The sequence below is a fragment of the Triturus cristatus genome, chromosome 8 (genome assembly GCF_964204655.1).
Source record: "Triturus cristatus chromosome 8, aTriCri1.1, whole genome shotgun sequence".
Lineage (NCBI taxonomy): Eukaryota > Metazoa > Chordata > Amphibia > Caudata > Salamandridae > Triturus > Triturus cristatus.
Window position 1 is genome coordinate 1552849473 of NC_140591.1, and position 12772 is coordinate 1552862244.

Below are 12772 nucleotides of genomic sequence, written 5' to 3' on the forward strand. Positions count from 1 at the left end.
GAAGAACAGTGCGCCTTGTGCTGATGTTGGCAAACACACCCAGCGCAATTAATTTACCCACATTTTTCTTGAAAGATTAAACCGGACCAGCATTTTCTTCGCTACCTTGGGCTCTCTGCGAAAAATGTTATTATGTGTTGTATCCCTGATTTGTTCATGAATGTTGCCTCTCCCTGTTTGCCTTTCTGATTCTGTAGTAAGAGATGTGCATCTTCAAATCTAACACTTTTGAACTCATTTAATTTAAAGTAGTGAGGCAGGTACCTCTTCTGTTTATGTTTTAAATCAATTTATTTATTCAAACGTGCACAGAATGGAAATACATTTGTATGCAAGTTATTGTTAGGTCTCGCCTGAGCCAGCGCTTTAGCGCTGCTCTCGCGAGAGCTTTTGTTAAAGGGGGATCTGGAAGTGCAAACGAGTGCTTTTCAGGCCTCCAAATACAGTGCATGTGCGCCGGGCGCGCGCACCATTTAGCAGCCTGAAAAGCACTGCCTGATCACTTTCGCGGCCGCTTTGATGTCCTCAGTGAGCCGCGCGGCCACTGAGGACATCAAAGCGGCCGCGAAAGTGCACACCATTTGCCACCCCCTTCCTGCTTGTTGGCTTTGCTTCCTGTCACGCTACACCCCCTTACTCTCCCACCTAGACCTCTTACACAAACTAACGGGGTGTCTTACACTTTTCTTTGTCATTTCTCATCGTGATGCCTTTTTCCCCCCACTTTTCATCTGGCATAACTCAACCCCCCTCCTCTCTCTGATATAGCTTTCAATAGTAGCGATTTTTTTTTTTTTTCCTTCAACCGCATTTCAAAGGTAGTTCCAAGGGGCCCATTTGAGGCCGAAAAGCGATCTATAAATGACTCACTTTTCTCTGGGGCTAGTTCAAATTCTGTAGGATTTCTTTCACCTCCTTCTTCCACGTCCCGTCTCTATGTCCTATACCTCCTTCATTCATTTACACCTCACACCCTCTACTCCCTGACTCGTCTTCACTCCCTCACATTTTCTGTCTCCCTCTTTCTCCCTTCATTTCTACACTTTCTTCTCTATTTATCAGCCAGTCTTTTTGTGTGTGGCTTTTTTGCAGTTTTACTTAGTACTGACTCGACCCGAAGGTATTGGAGTGCTTTACAACTCCCCCACTTCTTTCCTCTTTAATGATCTTTCGCCTGCCACTGCCTCCTCTATGATGTGCCTCCCAACTTCTCTGCTACCACCCTTGCGCCTTCTCCTGACTAGACACCCTTACTGTCATTTCCTATCTTTCTCTCCCCATCCTTTCACCTCCTGTACCCAGCACTTCTACTTCTTTTCCCCCTTCCCTTCTTGTGACCTGGTCAGTTCCCCCTCCCCGCACTCCTCTTTCTTTTCAACTTTTTCCTACCTCACTTACCATCCCGCCTTCTTCTCCTCCACTACTCTCCCCCTGCATTAGTCCATCTCCTCGCTACCCATCAACGCTCCCTCCTTCCCCTGCTGTCCCCTTTTCGGAGAGTTCCAATGTTTTCATCTCCCCTTTTATCACCTCTACCCTCAGCCCCCCTCTTCATCTCTTCCCTCTTCATCTCCTTACCCCATTAAGCCTCACTGACATGCACTCTCCCTCGTCAGCATACTTCCCTCCTTTACTCTGATTTTATTTATGCTTTTTGCATTGTCTTTATTGCGATTAAAGTCTAAACTCTTTAAATCTGGGGTGATGAAAGACGGCTTGTCGGCCTACTTCAAGGCGGCGAACTCCCTGCACGCATGATTGGCTTCACAAAGGAAACAGGCAGCCTCCCCGGTAGATGATGGGGGGGCTCTTGTACTGTTGATGAGGACTTTGTTGGGGGAGGGAGCAGATCACCGACAGTTCGTTTTACCAACACAGGTCCTTAATACACATTTTTTTGCCCAGCCTTATTTCAATATAGCCTTTCCCCTGCGCCTGCTATGGCACTCTTCTGAAGGGCACAGTACTACCCCAGCAGTCCATAGGGAATACATTCGGCACTTGTATGCACCTGGAATCGCTTTTAGGCGCTTCTCCTCGGGACAAGCTCTTTTTTTTCTTCTTCTTTTTACGTACATTGCATACTTACTAATTTTACATTCTAAATCCTCCGATGTTGGCAAGTTGTAAAATTGGGGCAGAGGGAGTCAAAAACACACGCTTCTCGGCGCTATTCGGGGGTATGTAGCGCTATATCATTTAAATCTCGCAGCGCTTCAAACCAGCATTTGCAATGCCATAGGTCTCGCAGTTATACGAGTTTGAGCTATTGGCATTGTAAATGACAGTGCCTTTTATTTATGTTTTAACCCCTTCAGCGCGGCGCGGATTCCCGCGCCACGCTGAAGGTTCGTTGCGCGGGCGGGCTCATGACGGAACGGTTCCGTCATGAGCACAGCCCAACCGACGCTCATGACGGAACCGTTCCGTCATGAGCGCCGAAGGGGTTAAAAAAACCAAATTTAAATAAAAAGCATTGTCATTTACAATGCCAATAGCTCAAACTCGTATAAATGCGAGACCTATTGCATTGCAAATGCTTGTTTAGTCTCTGCCGTAGATCCTTTTTCCTGCTCATAGCGTCTCAGCGCTCAACGTGTGTGTTTTCAGGAGAAATAAGAAGGAAAATGGAACAAAAATAACTCTAACATTACCTCAAAACAAACTCCACCCCCCCCACCTTCTCAACCCTCCCACCCCTAGTGCTCTGTATAAACTTCTTGTATGTCAACCGTTTTGAGATGGTGCTAATCTGATTATGTTCTATATATAGGAGAGCCTACTCCTTACTCAGTTAGACGAAGAATAAGTAGGTACTTGGGACAGGTAAGTTCCCTAAATTCGATGGACAAAATAGCAAGGAATGGTTTCATAAAAATTAGACTTAGTAATCGTGAATGTGGTGGACATCCTTTCCATCCCTAGTGTAGGCCAGAGCTGGTGGAGCCAGCCAACGTGTGTGGGGGTATTTGCAGTCCCCCAGTGGGCAGGATGTTTTGTAGTGCAGCCCCTAATGCTAGTCCCATCTGTCTCCCCTGTTAAGGGGTTGGGCAAGCCTAGGACTGTATACGCCGGGAAGCAGGGTATCTGTGTGTCAAAATGTGTGTCGACTTCATCTAAGATCTTGGCCCAATAAGTTGTTAGATGTGGGCATTCCCATAGCCAGTGTACCAGCATACCTAAGGATCCACGCCAGCAGCTGGAGCTGCGTTCCGGATTTCCTTTGAGGCGTACTGGAGTCGAATACCAATAGGTTGCTATCTTAGTCGCTGTTTCTATGCTGGTTGTGTTTTGTGCCATGTGCCTAGCTCTGTATTAGATTTCTCCCCAGTCTTTCACAGACAGTACTCTTCCTAGTTCCATAGCCCACCTCCGTTGGCTGGTTGTGGAGTGTAGAGAAGTTGGCTGGCCCAACAGGGCTTAGTGTTCAGAAACTAAGCGTTCATCTGAGGTTTTAGTAATTACCCACTTCTCGTATCTGGTTAGGTGCCGACTGACTGCCGGTCTATTAATTGGATACAGTAGCCAATGCCTCACTTGGAGGTTACACAGCCTTTCAGACTCATGGAGAGTATACTGTGATCTTAATTGTGGGAAGGACCTCTTCTTCTTTTTAGAAGCGGTGCAGACACCCTCACTGTTTCAGTGGTTCCCCTGGTATACTTGCATGTCAGATGAGTTGACAGGAGTTCTCTGTGTAGTGTGCATTTTTGAATTTTTTAATCCAATTATAGGTACCTACAACTGTGGAATTTGCATGTTATCGCTCCCTTAGCTGGAACCATATAACTGTGTCACTGAACATGTTTATGATACTGTACCACAACATTCCTGAGAGAAATATGTTCAATTTGGGGATAGACCTGGCTGCATTTTCCTGGCAGGCATTTATCATACCCTACCTTTTAGATCCACTATGTGCGTGTTCACCAAGCAATTAGTAAATGTCCCTCAAGACTCTATGCTACGCTTCCTTATTTATATTTATAAACCTCTCTTGAACATAGCTTAGTTCACCTTGTGGTAATGTCTTTTTCAGTTCGCTCTCTCTCTCTCTCTCTCTCTCTCTCTCTCTCTCTCTCTCTCTCTCTCTCTCTCTCTCTCTCTCTCTCTCTCTCTCTCTCTCTCTCTCTCTCTCTCTCTCTCTCTCTCTCTCTCTCTCTCTCTCTCTCTCTCTCTCTCTCTCTCTCTCTCTCTCTCTCTCTCTCTCTCTCTCTCTCTCTCTCTCTCTCGCCCTCCCTCTCTCTCTCGCCCTCCCTCTCTCTCTCGCCCTCTCTCTCTCTCTCGCCCTCTCTCTCTCTCTCGCCCTCTCTCTCTCGCCCTCTCTCTCTCGCCCTCTCTCTCTCTCTCTCGGCCTCTCTCTCTCTCGGCCTCTCTCTCTCTCGGCCTCTCTCGCCCCCTCTCTCTCGCCCTCCTTCAGTACTTAGTCTAAGCTTGTGTGACATACAGCCTCTCTGCCTTATTATGCTGAACGGTTAACTTCTTCTATCCCTTTGTACTCTGCCACATCCAAAGCATTGCTACACTAATCTTCTTCCCTTTTGGAATTTTCTTTTTCCTTCTACCAGCAACTTTTGGATTTACTTGGACAGCAAAATGAATCTCTCCACCTTTATGTGCCTATGTGCTAACTCTACCCGTTACCATCTGTTAAACAAGGGTAAAATTAGTCCCTCATCGCGTCTTCCTCGCTGCCATGATCAGTGCATGAACTTAGTAAGGTGTATTAGTGCAATAACCTCTTTTATGCCTAGCCCCTTCCAACCTATTGATAATGGCCTAAGTTTTGACATCTACACCCTGCTTTATCTCCCAAGAGCCCTTTCTTTCTACAGACCATAGGCAGACTGAGCTACTGGGTAACTAGTGGAAAGAGTGCGCGGAACCAGTTTGATGGTATTTACATTATAAAAGTCAGTGGGCACTACTGCAGGGTATAGCTTCTTTGATGACTTTTTAATCTTTATTGAAAGAGAAGTACCAGACTGAAGGATTAAGGGGAATGGACTTGAAAACAAAAGATAGTGAGGCAAGAACCCATGGTGACATGTGTCCGTTAGAACTTTCATCAGGAACAATACACCCGAGACCAGAAACAGAAGAGTCACAAAGGTGGAAATATTAAGACCCTGACTCAGTCTCTTGTATTGTCAGGATGGGCACCGTATCTATCGCACCAACATAACTTCAGTGATAAAGCTGACATGTGTTAGGTGGGAGTTGAAAGATATTGGCTAGGGTGAAGGGTTCCAAGATCCGTCCCCTTTTCCTCTATGAAACACCATCTCTCTTTGAACCACATGACCCATAGCTACTAAGGCCAGGTGAAGGTTGTGTCTGCCACAATGGCCACCATCATGCATCATACTCCCGTGGAGGCTGTCTATCAGTTAAACGCTCAGTTCTATACACTAGTCTGCCAATGAGTACCTGAAGCATTAAGAGGCCAAGGAATGGGCAAACGTTGCCATATACAAAACCCATAACTTGCCTTAAACTGGACTTGTGAAGTTCAGCACCGGTTCAATTCAAAATCCTTTATTGGCTTACATGCATTCCTTGATCGTAAAATGAGGATCAGACTCCTGACATGACCTCATCACTGGGCACAAAAGCCTGCCACCTCTCTCATTTACATTCCTTTCTTTATCTTCATTGTCCTTATTTTCTTCATCAATATAGAACTCCAGTCAAACCAGTATACTGGCCTACCCCAGTCAGTTCCAGTACCATAGCTTTAACAGGAGATTCCAATACAAATCCATTGTAAGGCGAGGTCTTCTGTCAAATCTAGAGTCTGTCTTTTCGCCTCTTCCGTTAAAATCCGATCCAGTTAAATAAACGTACTTGTAACCTTGTTAAATTTCTTTAGGGGTGTGATATTCGAGAAACAGATGGTAAGCGTATTATTCCATTCTCCAAGCATTGTCACATAGACATATTGTGTGGTTTCAGTCTGTGAACTCTGTGTGCTAGGACATGTCCATAATATGTGAAAAAATGGCACTGCTCCGGTTAAATCTGATATTGCTACCCGCTTTCTGCCATTAGAATTTGTGTTGCCTACTGACCATTGTTTTGCTGCGATGCAGCTTTCTGAGATTGGCCAACATTGCAAAGGACCTATTAATGTTCTTTTGTACGGTGGAAAACTGCACTCCATTCCTGGTCTGTTAGTGTTCTTCATAAATTCGCTTCTAATGTGAGCTAAAGGCAAGGCGCACTAAAGGCAAGCCCGTCTGCGCCTGTCCGCGCCTGGACCGCGCCCAGGGCCTTGCCCCCTGGCCCATGTAAACCAGCTGTGCAATCTATTTCTCGTACTTACACCAGGAGACAATTAGTAAATATAGCTGCTACCTCCAGCGAGGCACAATCTTGTCCCTGCTTTACTTCTGCTATAACACGAACTCATATCTTAATACCTTGCAAAAAATGTAAACACATGTCCAGTTCTAGTAAACAGCCCGCTTCCACTAATGCTCGTTCACCAATTCCTAAAAATAACATCGCCATTGCCGCATTTATTAATGTCCGCTCCTTACCTAAGTATAAATGCGAAATACTCGCTTTCCTTGAAAATCACAATCTCGACCTTCTATTTTTAACTGAGACTTGGGCTGAGCCTTCTTCAGGCCCTGATTTTGCCACCGCAACCCCGGATGATTTCTCTTTTTTTTTTTTAAATTATTTTTATTGAGAGTTCATAAAAACAAAATCTTCAATACAGAACACATTTGTAGAAAGATTAATACGGTACAAGGCACATAGGTGTAAAAGCATTTTACAAATTCATCAGTTCAAAAACTTGATTATAAAGTGTAAAGCCAAAAAACAACAACGAATTTCGACAATTCAAATCTCAATTGTAAAGTGTAATGTGCAAATATAAAGTGCAAAATACACTCTAGCAGACTATTAGCTAAGAAGATATAGTTAAAATTAAATGCTGTCAGGAAATACAGTAAAAAGGACTACGATTCAAACACACTCCAGAACTTCTCATATTTCTTGAGTGCCCCAGATCTCAGTGCATATTTTCTTTCCCTGCCCTGGATTCGTAATAATTTTGCCTTCCAAGCCTGAAAAGTTGGTACTTGATCGGTTTTCCAGGACTGTAAAATAAGAGATTTGGCTATTAAAGAAGCTATGAAAAGGGACTCATCATATGGAGTGTGGCACATAGAGCAGCCTAGTACAGGAACTAAGTCATCGAATATTATAATGGTTTTAAGCTCAGAGGAGAGGTATTTTTCAATTTCCTTCCAGAATGGCTGGATTTTAGGACATTCCCAGACAATATGTTTCCAGTTCCCTTTCTCCTCGCACCGAAAACATTTATCAACAGCTAGCGGAAAGATACTATGGAGATAAGCGGGAGTTCTATAGATCAACCATTTATTGTAAAATTGCATGCGTCTAAAATTAGCGCCACGGAAAATTATTTTATTAAATTTATTTATCTTGTCCCATACAAACTTGTTGATTTCAATGTTTTCCCTCTTTTTCCACCTCTCAATGATCCTACTGGAACATTCCTGCCCTTTATCCTCTTTTAATAATTTGATCCAGATGCTCATCTTTTTTGGAATTTTATTATTCATAGCTGTCGAGATAGTTTCTTTGTGGTATAGATTTCCTATATCCAACCCTCTGAGCCTTTGATTGAGCATACAGAAAGACCAATTCAAGGTGGAATGTGAATAATGTACCTGTCTGGAGATTTCTTCCCATGACTTCCACCTATTGCCAATGAGGAAGTCTTCGATCTTCACAAAGCCATTTTCTTTCCAGAGATTTATTATTTTACTCTCCATACCTCCCTCTTCTCCAAAGTTAAAGTTGTTCAAATCCGTTGTATTACTTATTCTAGGGATGGAGTAGAATTTCAAAAACTGAATTTTCTGTTTGAAAATCCACTGAAGGGACTTGTAGCGAACTTTCTTTGGATCTTTTATAATTCTAATTGGATCAATTATTTTTATTTCTGACAGCATCTTCCTCATAAAAAAATTGTCTGCTTCGTTAGTGTCTGAGAAAAAAAACCTAAAACTATGATGTGCAAAAGATGCAAAGTAATATTCTCTAATATTTGGAAGGGACAGCCCTCCTTGTGCAAAAGGAAGATATAAAGTGTCACGCGCAAGCCTAGGAGATTTTTTAGCCCAAAGAAAAGAAGAAATCAGAGCATCCACTTTATTAAAAAAAGAGACCTGAATTGGGCAAGGTGCGGTATCAAACAAAAAATTAAAAAGAGGTAAGACCGACATTCGTATTAATGCTGCTCGCCCCATCAAAGATAGGGGTAATAAGTTCCAACGATCTAAAAGAGACCCCACCTTTTTTAACAATGGTGAGAAGTTCAATGAAAACAGATCTTCCAGATTATCCGATATAAATATTCCTAAATACCTCTTTGGGGATAGATTATATATTTGCCTAAATTCTGGTATTAAAGTGTCTACAGTGCAGTTTACTAAAATAATTTCTGTCTTGTTAACATTAATTTTATAACCCCCTAGATTCTGGAAATCTGAGAATATTTTTAGAATCTTCAATTGACTAGAGGGTTTGGCATCTAAGAAAAGGGCAATATCATCAGCGTATAATTTTATATTAGTCATACCAACTATTGGGGCTGTGTCGGTGCGTATATTCCTAATCGCAATCGCCAAAGGTTCAATGAATAGCGCAAATAAAATTGGCGACAAAGGGCATCCTTGGCGCGTGCCTCTAGTGACTAGACATGTCCCAATATTAGATTTGTTAATGATAATCTGTGCCTTAGAATCCATATATAGTTGTTTTAAAAGTATGATAAAAGCATCCGGGAAATTGAAACTGTGCAAAATAGCAAAAAGGCAGTCCCATGACACTAGGTCGAAGGCCTTCTCTGCGTCTAGAAACCAGATTTGAGCCTTCACTTGATTAGTTTTAAAAAAATCTAGTGCTTCCAGAACAAACTTTGTGTTTGAGTGGAGATGTCTGCCTGCAATAAAACCGCACTGATCGATAGCTACAAGGTATCCCACAATTTTATTCAATCGGTTTGCTAAAAGTTTTGTAAAGATTTTATAATCTGTATTTAGGAGACTTATAGGTCTATATGAATTTATATTCTCCTTGTCCTTCCCTTTTTTCAAAATGCTAACCACCACAGCTGAATGGAAGGAGTCTGGCGGGGGACCTCCTTGGAGTAAGTCGTTCAATAAAAGTAAAAGTTCTTTATGTAGGGTTCCTCTAAATTTTTTTAAAAATTCAATAGGAAAACCATCATCACCGTTTGCCTTACCGTTAGGAAAAGAGCTGATTACGTCATCTAATTCTGACATTGAGAAGTCCTCTGTAAGGCATTTCTTGCCCTCATCGTCTAATTTCGGTATTGCCAGATGCTCTAAGAACTCCCCAATGGAATCAGATGAGGCCCCTTCGATTGCTTGATAGACTCCCTCATAGTGTTTTAAAAACAACTCGCCAATAGAGCCTGTAGTCTTAGCATATGATTTGGTGATGGGATTAATTAATTGATCTATTCTATTGCGAGCCTGCTTTTCTTTGGCTTGCCAGGCCAAAAGCTTGCCTGTATATTCGCTCTCCTCATAGATCTTCTGGGCATAGAGATTGCTATTAGTTTCACCCAGGATGTAATAAAAATCCCTCATCCTGCCCTTAGCCTCATTAAGCTTTTGCCCTGAGTGCGCTGATCTAGTCTTGTAGTGTTCTTGAGTTGCTTCCGTGAGATCGGTTTGAAGTTTTATTTTCTCCTCCTTTCTTGCCTTCTGCTTTGGTATTTCTTTAGATGTTATGAACCCACGGAGTGTAGCCTTGAAAGCATCCCAGATCATATTTAATGGGGCAGTACCTCTATTCTGTGTGAAAAACTGCTCAATAAATTCTTCAATGTCTGTACACCATTTAGGATCAAGGAGGTTAAGATTGTTAAAAAACCATCTTCTAATAGGGCTTATATCTTGTAGTCCCAACTTTACCTCCATGCAAACTGACACATGATCAGAGAAAGCATTGGACAGATGTAAATAGTTATATAACTCTAAGTCATGAGAAGTTAAAAAAAAATCTAATCTGGATGCAGAGTTATATTTTGCTGAGTAGCATGAATATTCTCGTTTAAGAGGATTGGAGAATCGCCAATGATCCATGATATCAAGATCTAATTTACAAGATTGAATGGCCAAAGCAGTTTGGGGTTTATTTTGACGGCGATCTTTTTTGGAGGAGTCCAATTGAGGGATCTGAAGAAAATTAAAGTCTCCCCCCCCATAATATTAACCCAGGGAGCCCTGTCATGGCGTTCTTTAACTGTAAAATTGGCAGAGAGTTATCCAAAATTGGTGCATATATTGTAGCGAGGATTATGTCAATATTATTTAATTTCCCATGTGCAATTGCCCATCTACCTCTATGGTCTATGGCTGTGCCAGCCAGAGTGAAACCTACATGTTTTCCTATTAATATGCATACTCCTCTCTGTGCCAACCCAGCTGAGGAAGATATCCTATGGCCGGCCCAATTCTTCAGAATTTTATCTGAGTCCTCCTGATCTTTATAATGGGTCTCTTGTAAGTAGATGATGTCTGGGTTTAAATTCTTTAACCAACTTTCAATAGCATTTTTTTTTCGAACATTGTTAAGACCATTTGTATTAAAAGAAATAAACTTCACCATATTATTAATTCTTCAAGAGGAGGAGGATGGAACATGCGACAAGGCAGCCGAAATAAATAAATATGGCTAAGGGAATTTTAAATTTCAGCCTGTAAAAATAAGCATTAATCAACAAACCAGCAATAAATAATCATACAAAAAATTTTCAATAGTAAACTCTTTGTGCAAATAGGCAGATAGGGAGTACCGTTGTATAATGAGAATAGCGAAACCTCACTTTGTACAAATATGCAACTAAAGAACAGGAACATCTCACTGAGCAAATAGGCAAATAAGCAAAGTGGTTGTATAATGGCAGCAGAGCCTTTAGCAGTAGAGTTATATGAAAAGAGCGCAACCTCTCTTTATGCAAAAAAAAAAAAAAAAAAAAAATTGGGTAATATGGTTGTGCAAATAAGCAAAATGGTAGTACAATAGCAGCAGAGCCTTTAGCAGTGAGGTTAAATGAAAAGAGCGCAACCTCTCTTTATACAAACAATGGGTAATACGGTTGTGTAATAATTTTGCAAATAAGTAGCAAAAAACCTCTCTCTGTGCAAATGAGCAAATAAACAGTGCAGTTATATAATAGCAGAAGAGACCTCTCTTTTGTGCAAAAAAGGCAGAACATCAATGTGATCACATAGTAGCAGCAAACCCTCTCTTTGTGCAAATAAGCAAACCATAAGGGAACTTATCAGACCAGATAATAAAGCAGAAGGCCTTGTCCGTGCCAAAACTGTGTTGAATTTAGAATTAGAACAGAAGATTCTTCAATAAATGAACTCTCTATTTTTCCCCTGCAACACCCCCCTTCACCTCCCCTCCCATCCCAACCCCCCCTTAGAGCGGACGGTACCCCCCGTGTCCCACTTCCGTCCTTCTCTTGGATTTCTTCTTTTTGGATGCCATGTCGTTGCATCCTTGTGTGCTTCCTGGTCCACCCCGGATGATTTCTCTGTTAAAAGATTAGATAGAAACAACAAAAGAGGCGGTGGTCTAGCTCTTATTCATCGTAACCATTACACTGTTAAAATAGAAACTATCCCTATCAAAGACTGCGAAGCTTTTTCCTTCTCTATATCACTTACCAAATCATACACATTTAAAGGTATCCTACTATATCGCCCTCCCGGAACTCTGACAGAATTTCTTTCTTCCCTAGCTCTCCTAGCAGAACCATCAGCAGGACAAGCCAACTTTACCATCCTGGGCGATTTTAACTTCCATCTCGAATCTAATAACGATGAAACACCTTAGTTTTACTCTCAGAATTCGAGTCCATAGGACTCTCCCAACTTGTAACCAAACCCACTCATTTAGCTGGCCATACTCTCGACGGATTATTTACCAATAACAAACACATTTCACTAGAACATATTCTCCCTTTAACATGGACAGACCACTCTGCGGTCCTTTTTAACATCAATACTGAACATAATATACACAACTATGTTAACTCCCCTTCGCCCTCCCACTTCAAAGCCTGGAATAGCGTCTCCCCCGAAGACATAAAATCACATCTTAAATCTACCCACCAAAACCTCCCAGACAATCCCGAACAAGCAGCCATGCACTACACACAATGGCTCCACTCAGCATTTGACATTCTGGTACCAATAAAAAATACCTCAAAAAATAGAAAGACACCATCCGCTCCTTCGTTCTCAGAGGAATTAAGACTGGAAAGGCAGAAATGCAGAAACTTAGAACGTCACTGGTGACGAAATTACGGCAACACAATGAAAACACGGTATAAGGAAGCACTATCCAAATATAAAAACCTCCTATTAACTGAAAAAAGCTAATTTTACACGAACCAAATTGAATCTTCCCAGGACTCCATGAAACAACTATACAGAGTCGTCACCAAACTTTCAGGACCCGATACTACCCCTTCGATAACACCTACACAAACTCTCTGTAATGATCTTGCTAGTTTTTTTCAAAATAAAGTCATTCACATTTACTCCAACTTTTCAGCTCTCGTCACCACAAAGATACAATTTATTACTTCCAACATAGACTCCTCTTCAAGCAATCTCACAACATCACAAATTACAAATCACGACCCCTCCTCCTCCTTCCCAGAATTTAAAAAGATCACAAC

The 12772-nt window shown here is 41.8% G+C and overlaps 1 protein-coding gene across 4 annotated transcripts in view; it reads left to right on the top strand.

Annotated features, from left to right (window-relative positions):
• The window catches only part of PGAP2 (post-GPI attachment to proteins 2), a 276597-nt gene that overhangs the window by 22391 nt on the left and 241434 nt on the right, over positions 1 to 12772 (top strand). The window lies entirely within an intron of this gene.